The sequence below is a fragment of the Dromiciops gliroides genome, chromosome 5 (genome assembly GCF_019393635.1).
Source record: "Dromiciops gliroides isolate mDroGli1 chromosome 5, mDroGli1.pri, whole genome shotgun sequence".
NCBI classification, from domain to species: domain Eukaryota; kingdom Metazoa; phylum Chordata; class Mammalia; order Microbiotheria; family Microbiotheriidae; genus Dromiciops; species Dromiciops gliroides.
Window position 1 is genome coordinate 4,738,465 of NC_057865.1, and position 15,369 is coordinate 4,753,833.

General features: G+C 48.0%; 1 pseudogene; it reads right to left on the reverse strand.

Moving 5' to 3' along the window:
* Window positions 1-1,787: 1,787 nt before the first annotated feature.
* LOC122727543 lies at window positions 1,788-2,119 on the reverse strand (annotated as a pseudogene).
* Window positions 2,120-15,369: the final 13,250 nt, after the last annotated feature.

Genomic DNA, 15,369 nt, shown 5'->3' on the forward strand with positions numbered 1-15,369 from the left:
GAGATCCAATGAGAGACCAGGATCAGAGCTCTCAGATCCAACGCATTCCTGGAGAAGAATCCTCTCTTCCGTGTCTCTGCCACACGTTTACCTTCCCTCTGCTTGAGGGCCCTCCTTCCCAATGCCACCCACTCCACTTTGGGAGCCATCTTTTAGACGATGGTGCCTGGTGTAACTGGGGTGAGGGGCATTGGGATGTCGCGAGCCAGCGTGACAAAACCTGACCCCTCTTGTCAGAGGCTGCCCCCGCCCCCTGCACTGATCCTCAGGCAGGTGTGGGGCTAGTGCTTCAGCCTGACATGCATGGAACCAGGCCTGACTCCCCAGAGTTCTGCTTCCCATACCATAGCCTGCTTATGCTGGGGCCATGTTCCTGATCTCAGGAAAAGGGCCCTCTCAGGAGCCAGGATTCTGACACGGAACATTTGTCTGGTAGCCTAACAGACACTCAGGGACGGTACGGGAGCCGGAGCATGACTGGGAAAGTGTCAGGTGTTCACCCACGGAAGATCTCCAAGCCCCTGGAGGCCTGAGGGGTAGAAATTGTGAGGACTCTGGGGAAGCGGGGGCCACACCAACATTCACAAGGACAGCTGGAAAGTGACCTATTTGAAGACATTCCTTGATTCACAATGAATTAACTGTCACTTTTTGCCAATTAACTGGCTATTTTTACTCCAGTGTAGACACAGCCTCAGCATTTCTAAATGAGAATTCACATAGTCCTGAATCCTGAATGACCTTGGTCAGGTTTAGCTACCCTAATCCCAGCGTGGAAGCTGTCACCTCTCCAAATAAAGCGAGGGTGTGTGTCCTGGCGCTGCACAGATGGGTGGGCCGGCAGCCCCAGCTCCCTGGTCAAGGCCTTTCTCCATTGATCCTCTCTGTGTCTGTGGTTTGTTGATAACACAATTAATGGACTAAAGGAAAATTCTCATTATGATCTGATTGGATCTGATGCCACCAGAGATGGGCTGGAGAGTTCCCTCCCACCTCTCACCACTGTGGCGCCTCTGACCATCGCCTAGACAAGTTGTTCACTTCTTCAAGGCTGAATATCACATCCGCCTGTAAGAGCCCAGACAACCATCAATAAGGTCAGGAGGGGTGTGAGCAGCTGCAAGTGCCACTGTGCCCATGGGACAGCCCCCAACCAGAAAAGCCAGAACTGGGTAAGGGCCTAGTGATAGCCCTAAGGACATTATCAGGGGCCACTGCAGAGGCCAGCATATGAGGCCAACAGAGTGCAAGCAACGTGAGGGCAGGGGGAAATGCCAAATTTTGTTTTTTATCGCAGTGCCCAGCTCAGAGCCTGGCACAGAGAAAAAAGGTCCTTCATCATTGTTCATCGGTTGATGAAGAGATTTGAACATTTCAAGGGAAGCTGGCATTTTTAGGCTGGAACAGCCAGTGATGGTAATGCCTGCCTATAATCCATGCTACTGGGGATGTCAAGCTGGTAGATCACTTGGGAGCTCAGAGCTGCAGCAGGGCTGATGCCAGTCAAGTGTCTTCTGGTAGCCTACCACCAGTCTGGCAAGATGTGAAGGGCAAGGGATCACCAGGCTGGCAAAGGAGAGACAAATCCAGCCAGGCTGGAGATGGAGCAGATCAAAGCTTCTAAGAGTGGGCACTGCACATCCAGCCTGGGTCAGAAGATGGGGGGAACATCTTTTCTATGTCCAATTTCTGTTATATTTAGTTAAGTCTGCACTCCATTAAATGTAATATCTTTTTTTTTTTTAAAGAAGCCTTGGCCAGCTTATTAAAGAATACCTTTGTACAGTTTACTTTTCCTTGGTCTGTTCTGGCATGCTTCTAATGATATCAGAATCACCTGGATCAATGATAGCCAGCGTACAAACTCTGTAGTACTTCCCACGTGCTGTACCCACTTCAATGTTGTTGCCACTGGAGTGATGGACGCCAGTTTTGGCCAACATAGCGTAATATTCGATCTCCGATTTCCTCAAGGCTGGGCAGTTGTTGGCCAAGATGGTCAATTAGGCTTGTCTGATCATTTTCGGGGTCTGTTTTAGCCTAGCACGTATTTGCCGCTTTTCATCAGCCTCGAGCTGATGGGCTCCAGCGACCTTTTCATCTTCTTTGCAGCCACCATCTTCCTTCCTGCGGTGCAGGAAGACCCTCTGCCAGAGACCTGTGCCAAGACAGCCGGAAGCCAGAAAGCCATTAAATGTAATATCGATCAAGTTGCTTCACCATCTTTAGTCTGTCAGAAGGGCCTGCTTGAGGACTCACAGATCTAGACATTCAGTGCTCTATTCCAGGGATGGCCAAGCAGTTTCTAGCTTGGCTTTCCCATCAGTGAGAGGGTGAGGAGGGCATGGACTTCAGTGAAAGCAGCTCTGGTTGGCACTGGTGGTGATGTGCCACCCACTGCTTAGGCAAAGCTAGGAGTGCAGTAGCTGACATCCAGGAGTCGTGCTTCTCTTGGACAACACAAGACCCAACCAAACAGATAAAAACCCATGATAGTTTAAGAAGGATGAGAGCATTAGCAACCTGAGGGCCCAGAAGATGCTTCCGGTAGCAGGTGGCACCTGAGCTGAGATGGGAAAGAGGCCGAGGACTCTAAGAGGCTGGAGTGAGGAGAGGGCATCCTGGGGATGGAGAATGGTGAGGGCAAAGATGTGCATTTGGGGAATACCAAGTAGGGCACTGGGCAGGCATACAGGAAGGAAGGCAATGTGGAATATGCCTAGAAAGGGCAGCTGGAACCAGTCCCTAAAGGGCTTAACATGACAAGGGGAGAAGCTGGCATTCCAGCCTCAAGGCAGCTCAGAGATGCCTTCTGTCCTGCAGTCGATGTTTTCTGGGATTTTCTGGCAAGGGGTCCTGGCAGCAGTGGGTACCTTCCATGAGCTCACTGTGGCTCTTGGAGGATCGAGAGGCCCCACCAATGATAGGAAATATAACAAAGAAAAACATTGATTGTGCACCTGTCGTGGTCAAGACGTGGCTATGCAGACAAAAATGAAAGCATACGTGTTGTCCAGTAGCTCACACAGCATTTGATCTTACAGACGCCCAGACAATTTCTTGTGGATTCACCTATTCCAGAGGTAAGAGAGGGTCTAATTGAGTCGATTTTTCAAGGAACACTATCCATCCCTTCCTAGTCTTAGAAGGGTGCGCATTGTTTTGACTCTTAGGGTATGCTGAATTTTCCTTCACTCCTGCTGACTCAGTTAGCCTGATCTTTTATTGTCTGGGAAGGAGAATCTCAGAGACAATTCCATGGAATCTCCTGGATGCTGAGCAGCGGTAGGAAGAAGAGAGGAGGGAGGAAGTGACTTCTGGCCTAGTGTCCCCTCCTGGCAAAGGCAACAGGAGGAGGCACGTGCAATGTAGATACAGGGTAAACTCAAGGAGGGCGGGACTAGCAGCTGCTACAATGCTGCTGGACATTAAAGTCAGTGTCTTGGTCTTTTGTCTGCAGGCTGCACTATCTTCCCTCTTATTGGAATCTCCACAAGCCCTGCCTGTGTCCCATTCTCCACAGTCACTGAGAGCAGCCCTGAAAGTCATACCTGCCCATTCTTTCAGGGCCCCAAGAGGTAGCTGCTGACGGCCTGCAGAGCTGACCTCATGGCCTGGTGAGAACAGCACACAAATTGTACCTCCAGGTGTGATAGGACTTGGGATGGTGATTTTCCTCAAAAAGAAGGAGCCATCTCAAGTTCTGTGTAGAATAAGAATAACAACCTCTTTCCACTGTGATGACTTTACCCAGAAGGTTTTCCTCAGAGCTCCGGGGTCTGGCTGAGGAGTACATCTTCCTGGCAGGATGCCCACAGGGGCAAAGGGAATCATTGTTGGCTTGAGGGGCAGTTAGTAGCAAAAGCAGAGATCCCCAGAGCTATCTAGATCTGCGGGTGCTTAGTCCTCCCACTCACCATCCATAATCAGGTCAGAACTTGGCTCTCTGCATCAGCACTCCTTCATGCCAGGGGTGAAATTGGGCATTGGGCATTGGGCAAGAGCACTCCTGCCCAGGTGGAAGATGAGGACATAGTCCTATAGTATGACTCAACACTTTCCAATCATGGGGCACTGCAAGGCTTTGGCTGGGACAAGTCGGATGCATCTCTCCACTGGAACATGCAGGTATAATTAACACGATTATTTCTGGAGGAGCCAGATGGGTGGGAAGAAACTGAAGACCTTGGGAAGCACAGCATCCTTGTCATCTCATACACATAGCTGTCATTGTGAGCAATCCCCCACTGCATGTGCGCGCACACACACTCACATGCACACACCCTGTATGAGATTTGGAATTCCCTCCTGAGACAGCTGAGCTGACAGCATCTGACAGATGGACAAATGGGTTGTCAGTTCCCCTTCGTGGTGGTGAAGGTCATTTATTTACATTTTTCCTAAGTTCATTTTCTCGGATACAAAGCACTTGTGCTGCGTTAATCTACTTTTTTAATTAGTTGCAATGAGATATACTTGACTGAATTATTGGAAACATAATATCCTTATTGGATTATTGGGTGCCATGTTGGGAAATGTATAATGGTCCAAAGCTGCTGGCAGTGTTTAATGAGATTTCCCATTCTGCTTTCATTCATTCAGCCTTCACTCTTGTCAATAGGGCTTACTGCCTGTTTAAACGAGCTGGCATGAAATAGACGTTAGGAAGAGAATGCAGAGAGGGCCCTGAGCTGTCGCTGTCGATTGTCCTGTGGATTTCAGGCCATCTTTTTATTCGGTCCCAATCCCTTCCTCTTTATCATGTTGTGCAGCCTGTCATAAATGATAGCATTGAGGTTTTTGTTGTGTGCTGTCAACATGCAGGCTGAGCTCATGGAGCAGAGCAGGGGAAAGAGACTTCAGGGGATCCACAGCAGCTTCTACTGCTCTTCCTGTCAGTCCTTGTTAGAGCCCAGTTCTGGGTCCGGTCGTCTGCTCTGTGGCTGGAATTTGTTTAAGTGCATTTTGGGCCAAGGATTAAAGAGCTTCAAGAGCTCCTAAGCACTCGTCAGGGGCCAATTAGTGGCAAGCTTCCTGCCCCCATTGTCCACAGGGCAGCAGCATTTCCCAGAATGCCCTCTCTTCCCATTGACAAAACCCCTAGTGAAGAGCGATGGTTTTGGAAGAGGGTGGCTTCCTTTGCTCTTTGTCCTTTTCTACACTCAGATGTCTCTATCTAGGCCAGCCACAAGCCCAGGGAGCTACAATGTTACTTGACTATTCATGCAATTTGAAAATGGAGACTTAAAAACCCCCAAACCCTGGTAATCCAGATGTTTTATTTGCATTAATATATCCAATAGGTTGTTAGGCATGCTTGCTCCCTGAAGATTACTGGGGCTGTTTGTATGCCGGGGCGGGTAGGCAGTCTCAGGGTATGGGCCACATTAAGCAGAAGGTTAAGGAAATAGCATGTTTGTTTTTGACTTTCAGAATTTTCACATTGCGGGGGAATACAGGCTAGACCTGGTGCATGGAAGGCACCGCCATGAGTTGTGGGTTTAATTGTTTCAGATAAACTTCCATGAGCTCAACAATCCTTAGCTACAATTAGCATTTTAAAGCAAATTAAGAAAACTTTTCTTCCCCACAATTTAGGTCACAAATCCTAATGTAACCACCCGGTGCTTTCTCTCCCTGAAAGGATGAAATATGCCCATTAGCAGCAGGAGCATGTGGGACTTGAACCGTCTCTGCCCTTTATGAATGCCTTAGGAACTTCTGCTGGGTTTAGTTCTATTGCTGAGGACAAAATGAGAAACAAACTGCTTTCTCTTGGGAGGACTTTGCCTCTCTCACACTATTTCCCACTGTCTCCAGGTCAGTCCACAAGATAGAATATGTCTTAGTTAACAGTGTCAGGGAGGGAATTCCAGGAGAAGACTCTGCCATTGCAACTGTCCATGGGTGCCTTGGCAAGGAGAGGGACTTCCCTCCCCAGGAGAGAGGTTTGGAGGAATGGCGTTCCAGGGGGCCCTTCTCACGCTGAGAGTCAGTGCTTTTGCAATTCCAACTGAGGAAATGTGCAGGGATAGGAAGGTCTAATTTCCTTCTGGCATTCTAGTTTTTGTCTTGCATTGCAGCTGAGGTCAGGATGTTGGACACCGGCCTTTCACCTATCATCGTTACCTTTACATCGGAGGTATAAATAGGCAGCATTTTTTGCTTCTCTCCTATGTATTAAGAATCAGCAAAAAAAAGCCTTCTAGTATAAGGAAGGGCTCAAAGTCTATTGGTATAAGACTCTCTTCAGTGATGGAAATTATTTACTTAATGCTTTGCACCTGCAAGGGGATGGGCCACATTAAGCAGAAGGTTAAGGAAATAGCATGGGGCGGCGAGTGGGGAGGGACAGTGCTGTTGAAAGAGAGATATTTGTCTTCTCACTTCCAGCTTCTAGAAAGAATAACCGCCAATCGATAATCCTCTTTAGGAAATGATCTCTTTGTTCCTGGGACCAGTGCCCCTCTGCACACTGCCTAAAATCTCAGAAGCTTCCTGGGCTGTTGCTACACGCTCATATTGACTTACATGGCGCTCACAATCCAGGAAGACCTCCAGTTTAACTACCTATGGTCTAACCACTCCTCCCCTATTCTACACTCGTAAAGTTCACAGAATGCTAGGACCCACTTGAGTCCTAGATGAAGATCTGGGAGGGACTTCAAAGGCTGTGGAGTCCAACCCCCTCATCTTAAAGAGGAGGAAGGTAGAACTCAGAGAAATCAGGTGACTTACTGAGGGTCACACAGGCAGCAAAGCTGAAGGTTGGCTGCAGGTGTGGGGATCTCAGATTCAGCACTGCATCACATCACCCACACTGCTTTGCACTGAGATTTTTTAGAATCCAAATGTTACCACCATGATATTTCTTTGAGATGCTCTTCTAAGAAATAGAGGGGCTGTCATCTGCATTGCTGGATGGAGCCTGGGGACTGATGAAATCACAGACCTTCCAATCAATCAACAAGGATTTATCGTCCATCTAATAAGTCCCAGGAACCATGCTAGGCACTAAAAATAGACAAAATAATGAAACAGCTCCTTGTTCCAGGGGCTCACATACAAATGGAGGAGACGACACGCAGATTTGTAGATGCAGACAAGGTCCTTGTGACATAGGTGCCAGGCAGCCTGGGAGGGGAAGGCACCAGCAGCTGCCCAACCAGAGAAGCCTCCTGAGGAAGGTGGCTCTTTGAAATCCCTCTCTGTTTTGTGCCGGTGAATAAGTGATAGAGAACTGGTTGTGGCTCCACTAACTAATGATCCCTTTCCACCAGAAAGTTCCCCCAGCCAGCCCACTGGGTGTAGACCATTGGCCGTCGGGGATGGTGGCACCCTGAGCCAAGATGGTGGAACTGCTTGGGCCTTTGGAATCCACCTCAGTGGAAAGATGTCCTGCCACACAGGAAACCATGTATTTATCATAAAAACCCAACGAGGAGGCTGTGGAAGACACTTTCACTTCTTGGGGGTGAAAATATGTCAGATATTCTATCCATTTATCATCATTGCATTATTTTGTAAAGGTTCTTTTTAAACTTTATTTTGTCAATGGCATGTAAATAAAAAGGTTTTAACATTCATTTAAACATTTTTTAGAGTTCCAAATTCTCTTCCTCCCTATCCTTCCCCCTCTGTGAGAAGGCAAGCCATTTGACAGGGATTATACATGCAGTCATGAAAAACATTCCTATATTAGTCATGTGGCAAAAGAAAAAGCAGGCCAAAAGAACCAAACCAACCACCCAAGAACAATAAAGTTAAAAGCACATGCTTTGCTCTGCTTTCCGAGTTCATCAGGTTTTTCTCCGGAGGTGGAGAGCATCTTTCATCATGAGTCCTTTGGAATTGTCTCAGGTTATTGTATTGCTGAGAAGAGCTCAGTCATTCACAAATGATCATCATATGATATTACAGTTACTGTGTACAGAGTTCTCCTGGTCCTGTTCATTTCACTTTGCATCAGTTCATGTAATGGTTCCCAGGTTTTTCTGAGAGCATCCTGCTTATTATTTCTTGCAGCACAGCAGGATTCCATCATAATCATATGCAACAATTTGTTCAGTCATTTCCCAATTGATGGTCATCTCCTCAGTTTCCAGTCTTTGCCACCACAAAAGGCTGCTCTAAGTATTTTTGTACACATGAGTCCTTTTTCCTTCCCTTTGACCTCTTTGTGATACAGACCTAGCAGTGGGATTCCTGGATTGAAGGCTGGGTGACACTTTCACTTTGTAGCAATTGCCTTGGCCTCAGACTCAGCTCCCTTTATCAAGGACAGGAGGATGAGGAATGGAGAGCATTTCTTGATTTAAGGAGAAGATGCTAAATTACAGCAGGGGAATTATTTTACTTCTGGATAGGTTTTAGTTAAAGGCACAATTACACAGCATTATTGATTGCCTGGAGTTGGTAGAAAACAATAAGTTATTGGTTTCCTGAGAGGTCTGTGTCAGGGAAGAGTATGAATCACTTAAACAATTATGACTTGGGGAGCTTTCAAAAAGAAATTCAACTTGCCAATGAAGAATGAATGAGAGATTGGGCTTTCCAACAACTTTGTTTTGGCAGACCACCTGCAATGGTAGGGAGAGGAGAGGTTAGCAGGATTGCCAGAACTTCCTGAAGATGAGAGAGGCAGTAAAAAAATTAGTTGGGGCCCACAAGACCAATGGGAGCCAAGATCTGGAGGGCCTTCTGTGAGACTGATCTTCACAGCCTACTGTAAGTAATGTGGATCATATGGAGTGAGGAAAGAAGATGCCCATCTGCTGTGGAGATCACCATCAGTAGTATCTCATTTGCTGACTGTGAAAAGGACAAGGGGCAGCTCAGTAGTACAGTGGATAAAGCACTGGCCCTGGATTCAGGAAGCCCTGAGTTCAAATTTGGCCTCAGACACTTGACACTTACTAGCTGTGTGATCCTGGGCAAGTCACTTAACTCTCATTGCCCCACAAAAAAAAAGAAAAGAAAAAAAAGCACAAGCCTAGTTTAGTACCAGTCATGCAGACACAACTTTAGACCCCGGTGCTGACACCTGGCAAAGGTCCTTTGCCCTTTGCCCAAAGACTTCTAGGGATCGTATCTTCATTCCCTGCCATGGAATACATGAGTTAAGAACTGAGGTCTCTGTGTAAAGCTCTCCTTGCAATCCCTGGGTAGGCTTGGAGACAAAGACTCTGCTTGTGAGGATTGTGGTCATTTCCACCATGGCCGGATTGGACATGTTGGTGATAAGAGAAAAGGTAGGAGCAGCTCGGTGGTGCAGTGGGTAGAGCACCGGCCCTGGAGTCAGGAGGACCTGAGTTCAAATCCAGCCTCAGACACTTAACACTTACTAGCTGTGTGACCCTGGGCAAGTCACTTAACTCCAATTGCCTCACTTAAAAAAAAAAGAGAAAAGGTAAAAGATGAATGATGAGGGAGCAGCCCTTGAAGATCTGATACCAGCTCAGGTGACCAGATCTAATCAATCCGAGGGGCAAGTTGGCATAAGTGGAGAGAGCCTTCAACTTGGAGGCTGGAGATCCTGGGTTCAAATTTCACCTAGGACATTTAAGACCATAGCCTAAAAGTGACGTGGGCGAGTCACCAACATCTCTGGTTTCCTCATCTGCAAAATGGTTTGACTAATACCATTAGTTCTTAGCTCATGGAATGGTTGTGAGGTTCATGTATGTAGCATGATCTTCAGGTTGCATGTGTGTGAGCTGGGAGAAGTGTGCAGGGAACCTGGGAGGAACAATCATGATAGTAACTAGCATTTCTATGGTGCCTGAAAGTTTGCAAAGCACTTTACCTGTGTTATCGCCTTCAATATGGAGGAAATATTTTTAGCATGAAGCTGGCTCCAGGTTGGAAGGGGAAATCAATTGCCCAAAGATTTGTGTTCAAATTCTGCCTCCGATGGCATTAGTCTGGTGATCCTTGGTGGGTGCTACAGAGGAGCTCAAAGGATGAGGGATTTGAAGTCAAAGGACTTCAGTTCAAAATCTGCCCTGACACCGGTTACCCATCCTGCTTTGGGCAGGTCTCTTCTCTTTATGGACTGGTTTCCTCTTCTATAAAAAGCAAGGATCCAATTCCCTGGCCTCTTAGGTCCCTGCCAGCTCTGACATACTCTGACCCCCTGACTCCTGATCCAGGGCAGAAGTGAGCAGTCCTGAAGCCTCCAGGGTCAAGGAGTAGGGTGATGATAAGCCCTGGGGAGGATGGGAAGCAATCTGAGGAGGTGTGAGTGTCTGAGGTGATTTCATCTTGCAGATGATGCATTTCTGGAGGTGGTGAAGTCCAAGAGAGCAGCCATGTGGGAAATAATGAGCAATGACTACCAATAAAACTACTTTTTTTTTTTTCAGAAAAGATATTGATCTTCAGAAAGATTCTGGGTTTAATGGAAATTTTTTACCTGGGATAGGTAATGGGGCCTGGTGACACTGTGACCTGGGTGACTCAATCAGATTATTTAACATCTCAGTGCAGATATGTTCAACCTCTGGGTGATTGTTTCTTAGGTACATCATATAGGGTTTTCTTATCAGCTTCAGGTTGAACTAAAAGGTATCTATGTTCCTTCTAACTTTGAGATGCCAAAATTCTGAAGGACTCTGGGTGTATTTGATATAGGGTGGTCTTGATTTTAAGTATAACTAGGGTTGGGCAATTAGACTTGGTCCTAGGGCACTGGAATTTAGAAGGTGCAAAAATGTAGCCCAAGCAGGAAGGTCTCAGATAGATCTTAGGCATTGACTCAGCTATTTAGGCTCCACCCCAGTAACTAATTCTGCTTCTAGTTCAGCTGAATTTGTCTCAACTTCCTTTGTATTATTTTCATATCACAAATGACAAAGTTGATTTGGGAACACATTTGTGCTGCTTGCCTCAGACTCCCAAATGGTGAGTTAAGAGAATGTCAGGCTGACTGTGGGGACAGGGCTGGGCTGGGCAGTTAGGGGACAGCTTAAGGGTAGTTATGAGATTGGGAGGTTGATAGGGGACCCATGATTTTGTCCCAGATTGGTCTTGGGAGAAGATGGGGAGCTTGAGACGCAGGAGTGAATCACAAGGTTCCCTTCCTTTTTTTGAATTTTCACTGCCTTCTAAGCTATGATGTATTTTTTCCATTGTAAGTGACTTGATGAAATAAAAAAAAAATTCCAAAAGAATTTTTCTTACTTTTTTGACAATTTTGTCCCATTTATACACAGCTAATGGGTCTAAAACAATCTTTCAATCACTGCCTGATTGCGCTGGTCAGGGAGGAGTCTCCTCACCTCTAATTTTTGCATAGGAATGTAGCCTGTGAAATGCCTCCTGCTGGCTGATAATGGGCTTATTTCCCAAAGTCCTCAGGCCAGAGACAGACCATTATGGAAATGAAGCCGGGGGTCGGCTCTGGCTGGAGCAGGTTTCCAGTTCAATGTTCAGCCGGGTGATGAGGCTCAGCGGGGGTGGGGGTGTGCAAAATCGTTTTTGGAAATTAAAAAAAAAAAATCAGGGGATGGAGTGGAAGGAGGCAAGAAAATGGGCACCATCTTCCAGGCTGACAATGTCCCTGCTTGAATGGAAGGATTTCTGGGGGAAGAGGACACTGAGGTCCAGAGTCTCTTTCACAGGTCTGGGGGCTTTTCCGGAAGCGGGGAGCTCTCTCACAGTTCTGGGTCCCAGCTGCTGCCTGCACCGCAGGCCCATCGTTGAGACCCCATGACGTGTGCTGACTAATGTACATGGGCCTTGGAGGCAAGAAGAATTAGGTTCAAGTTCTCACCTGGGTCACCTGCCAGCCGTGTGTCCTGGGCAAGCTACTTAGACCCTCTGGGCCTAGGTTTCCCCACCTATGCAAGTAGGACCTTGGTGTCTTGCCTCCACATTTCTCGCTGTTCTGAAACAATGATTCCATTATCCAGATTGCTTGAAGGAATTCCGATGTGTTGTAATGTCTTCTCAGTCAATCCACAAGCATTTAGGTGTGCCGGGCGCCCTGCCGGCCCTTCTAGGGCTTCCAGTCTACTGGACAGAGCCCACCCAGAGAGTTGTAATCTATGCGTGTTCTGAGGTCACACACCCACAGAGGAGCTTCAGGTCTCACAGCAAGGCTGTGAATCACCCTCGGAGCTCCTGAGCACTCAAGGGGGTGATTCTCCAGTGCTGGGGGCTTGAGCCCTCAGCGGTGTGTTCTCTCTCGTTGGATCACTCAGCCAGCCTTAAGCAGCTTTTGCATGGGGGTCCATACCGCGGTGGTATGGTGAGGACAGTTGGTATAAACCGTCCTGCGTGAAGTGCCCTCTCACACTGTGTTCAGAGTCTAGGCCACTGGGACTGTACTGCACGCAAAGGAAGTCCTCCCTCCCATCATGAGATTCTCCAGAAGTTCTCCTTGGATGTGATGCATTTATTTGTTGTTTGTTTTGCTTTTCTGGGCTCCTTGGGAGCTATGAGTCAGTGTCTAGTCTGTTCTTGGCTCTCAAAGTAGACGCTATTGCCAGATGACTCGGGGATACCCAAAGGACACCAGCAGGAAGATGGAAAGTCTAATATCCCCAGATTGCCTGCCCCCCCCCCCTCCCAGGTCCTCCTCCAGCCAGGGGAGGAGTGGGGGAAGGAGACCTAGGCCAAGGTCACATCCAAGGCCTCTCCTTCCTCCCTTCTTCCTCATTAAAGATGGAATGATCTTGCCCCAACCTCCTCACTAATTACTGGTTCTGAACTAACTTGATTTCTAGAGGATTCCTGAGGGTCTGTAACCAGAGTTCCTCAATTTGTCCAAACAGGATTCCTGGGTGACTCAATGCAGTTCCAAGAACTTGGCCCGTGGTCGAGTGATTGATTAAAACGCAAGCCTATGATTAAGATGGATTATTTTCACCTGGTTAGTGTCAGGGCAACTTGTCACTTAGGGTGGGGAGACCTGATTCAGCCCGTCAATCGACCCTGACATGGAGATGAGTGAATATAGAATCTATCTGGAGTGCATATTTTAACCCAATAAAGGGGTGGTTCAACAAGGGGGAACACCCTCGACACTGGGGAAAGTCTACACATGCTCCGAGATACATTTACATTCAGGGGCTCAGAATATATTCAAAGCTGTTCCTGCTTCCCAGGAAGTGGAGAATTCTGGCTGAAATCAGAATGAGTGTGGATTGGTCCCCCCATATTCCCAAGAGTCCACATGGAGGAGCAGGTTCTTCTGTGTGGTTGGCCGATGGGGATGGCTGTTCTTGAAAAGACCTAAGATGCAGTCCCTAGAACCCCTCTGCCACTCAGAGGTGGGAGGGGTCACCTGGGACTACCAGCCAGGCCCCTCGTCTCTGAGGCTGGCTGCTCTCTTGGCACCGTCAGCCGGGGGAGGGGGGGAATCTTGTCCGAAGCACCCACTGCCTCTGCCTTGTGGATCCTTCAAATAGAATGGTCAGGGTGTGGGGGCAGGAGGGATCTTATCAGGTTGAGCCTCCTTGTTTTCTTGTTGGCCAATGGGATGAACTCACGCCCCTTAAACAAGCCCTTGAATTATGCCAATGAAGAGACATTTGCTAAGCATCTACTACGTGCCAGACACTGTGTGAGGTGCACCATTCCCTGACCTTTATTGAGGGACATGGCAGATACTTATAGAAGCATATCCAGAATTAACGCCAAGTCATTTCAGGAGAGAGGGGTCAGGAAAGGGTTTGTGTAAAGGGGATACTTGGGCTGCACCTTGAGGAAAGGGGGAGATTCTGTGAGGTGGAGGTGGGGAGGGGATGTGTCCCAGGCATGGGGAGGCAATTGGGGTTAAGTGACTTGTCCAGGGTCATGCAACTAGGAAGTGTCTGAGACTACATTTAAACTCAGGTCCTCCCGATGCCAGGGTAGGTGTTCTATCTACTGTACCACCCAGCTGTCCCTGTTGTATTTAGTTTTTTTTGTTTTTTGTTTTTGTTTTTGTTTTTGTTTTTGTTTTTGTTTTTTTTTTTAGTGAGGCAATTGGGGTTAAGTGACTTGCCCAGGGTCACACAGCTAGGAAGTGTTAAGTGTCTGAGGCCAAATTTGAACTCAGGTACTCCTCACTCTAGGGCCAGTGCTCTATCCACTGTGTCACCTAGCTGCCCCTGTATTTAGTTTTATACACCCGCATTGCATTCCATTAGATGATAAGATCCTAATGAGCCAGCCCTGCCCTCAAGGGGCCTGCATTCAACTGAGGACACACAGCATGGTCATGGATGAGCCAAGAAAGGACTGGGAGGAAGAGGGGGCTTCTCCGAGCCCATGCTATGCGTCCTAGGTAGACCGCAGGCTCACCGAGTCCCCACTCATTGCCCACCACGTCCTGTGGTGTATCCAGTCCTGCTTTCATGCTCAGAATTCCTTCCTTTCATGGCCCAAGTCCCCACGGCCCACCTGGCTTGGACATCAGTCAATTACCGGTCTCGTTTTTCCCTTGGCCATTGGCTTGTAGGCCGTTCCAATGCTGTAGTTCGAGGAAAATGAAGCATCTGCTTCTCCTGAAATGTCCCACCAATGTAAATGAAGATTTATTGTAGCCATTTGCACTTTCCACCTGGGGGAATTTTCTACTCTGTAAATCAGAGAAAGTTGCATTTGTCCTGTCACATAAAATAAAAAGATTCTGACAAAAGGAGCTATGAATCTCCCCATCCCCTCCTGGCCACTGGACTTTGGGGAGGGGCTTCTGCTGAGAAGTCAGTGCACCTCCCATCTGGACAGTGCTGGAGTTGGGTCTGGGCACCATGACCTTCCTTTTACCACGAGGCTGTTCTAAACAAATGGTCTGGAGCCAGAATGCAGTTGAGGGGATTTGAACCACAGCTATGATCACACAAGGAAGCCCGACTGGTGTGAGGCCGAGACAAGGGGGCAATAAGCCTGTGTTCCCATGATTCCCTTTCTGGATTAGTCCAGAGAGGCCTCCGGTGATCCAGGGAGCTTTTCCAATCTGTCATCCTCACATTGGGTTCTTTACTCGTTTGGTGTATTTGCTGGTGTAGGAGAACACTTTGGGAGGAACAGAAATGTCAGTCATCTTGGAGATTTCCAGTTACTGATGCAGACACGTCGTCTCTAGAAGCTTCAGGCTTGGGAGTCTCTAAGGAGATGGGCATTGAAAGGGAAGCTTATGGAGACCTGCCGGGGGGGGGGGGTGGGGGAGAGCCTGGAAGGTGTGGGGACCCATCTGCAGGAAAGCAGCCTGAAGGGGGTCAGAGGCTCTGGCTGAGGGAGCCCTTTGCAAATGACTGGGCAGGGAACATGACCGGGATGGGGCCTGCTCTTTATCTCACAGCCAAATGGGGAGGAGGCTCCATCAGCTAGCCGGTCAGCAGGTGTCTCTTCCCAGGACTTGGCCAGACACTGGGGAGACAA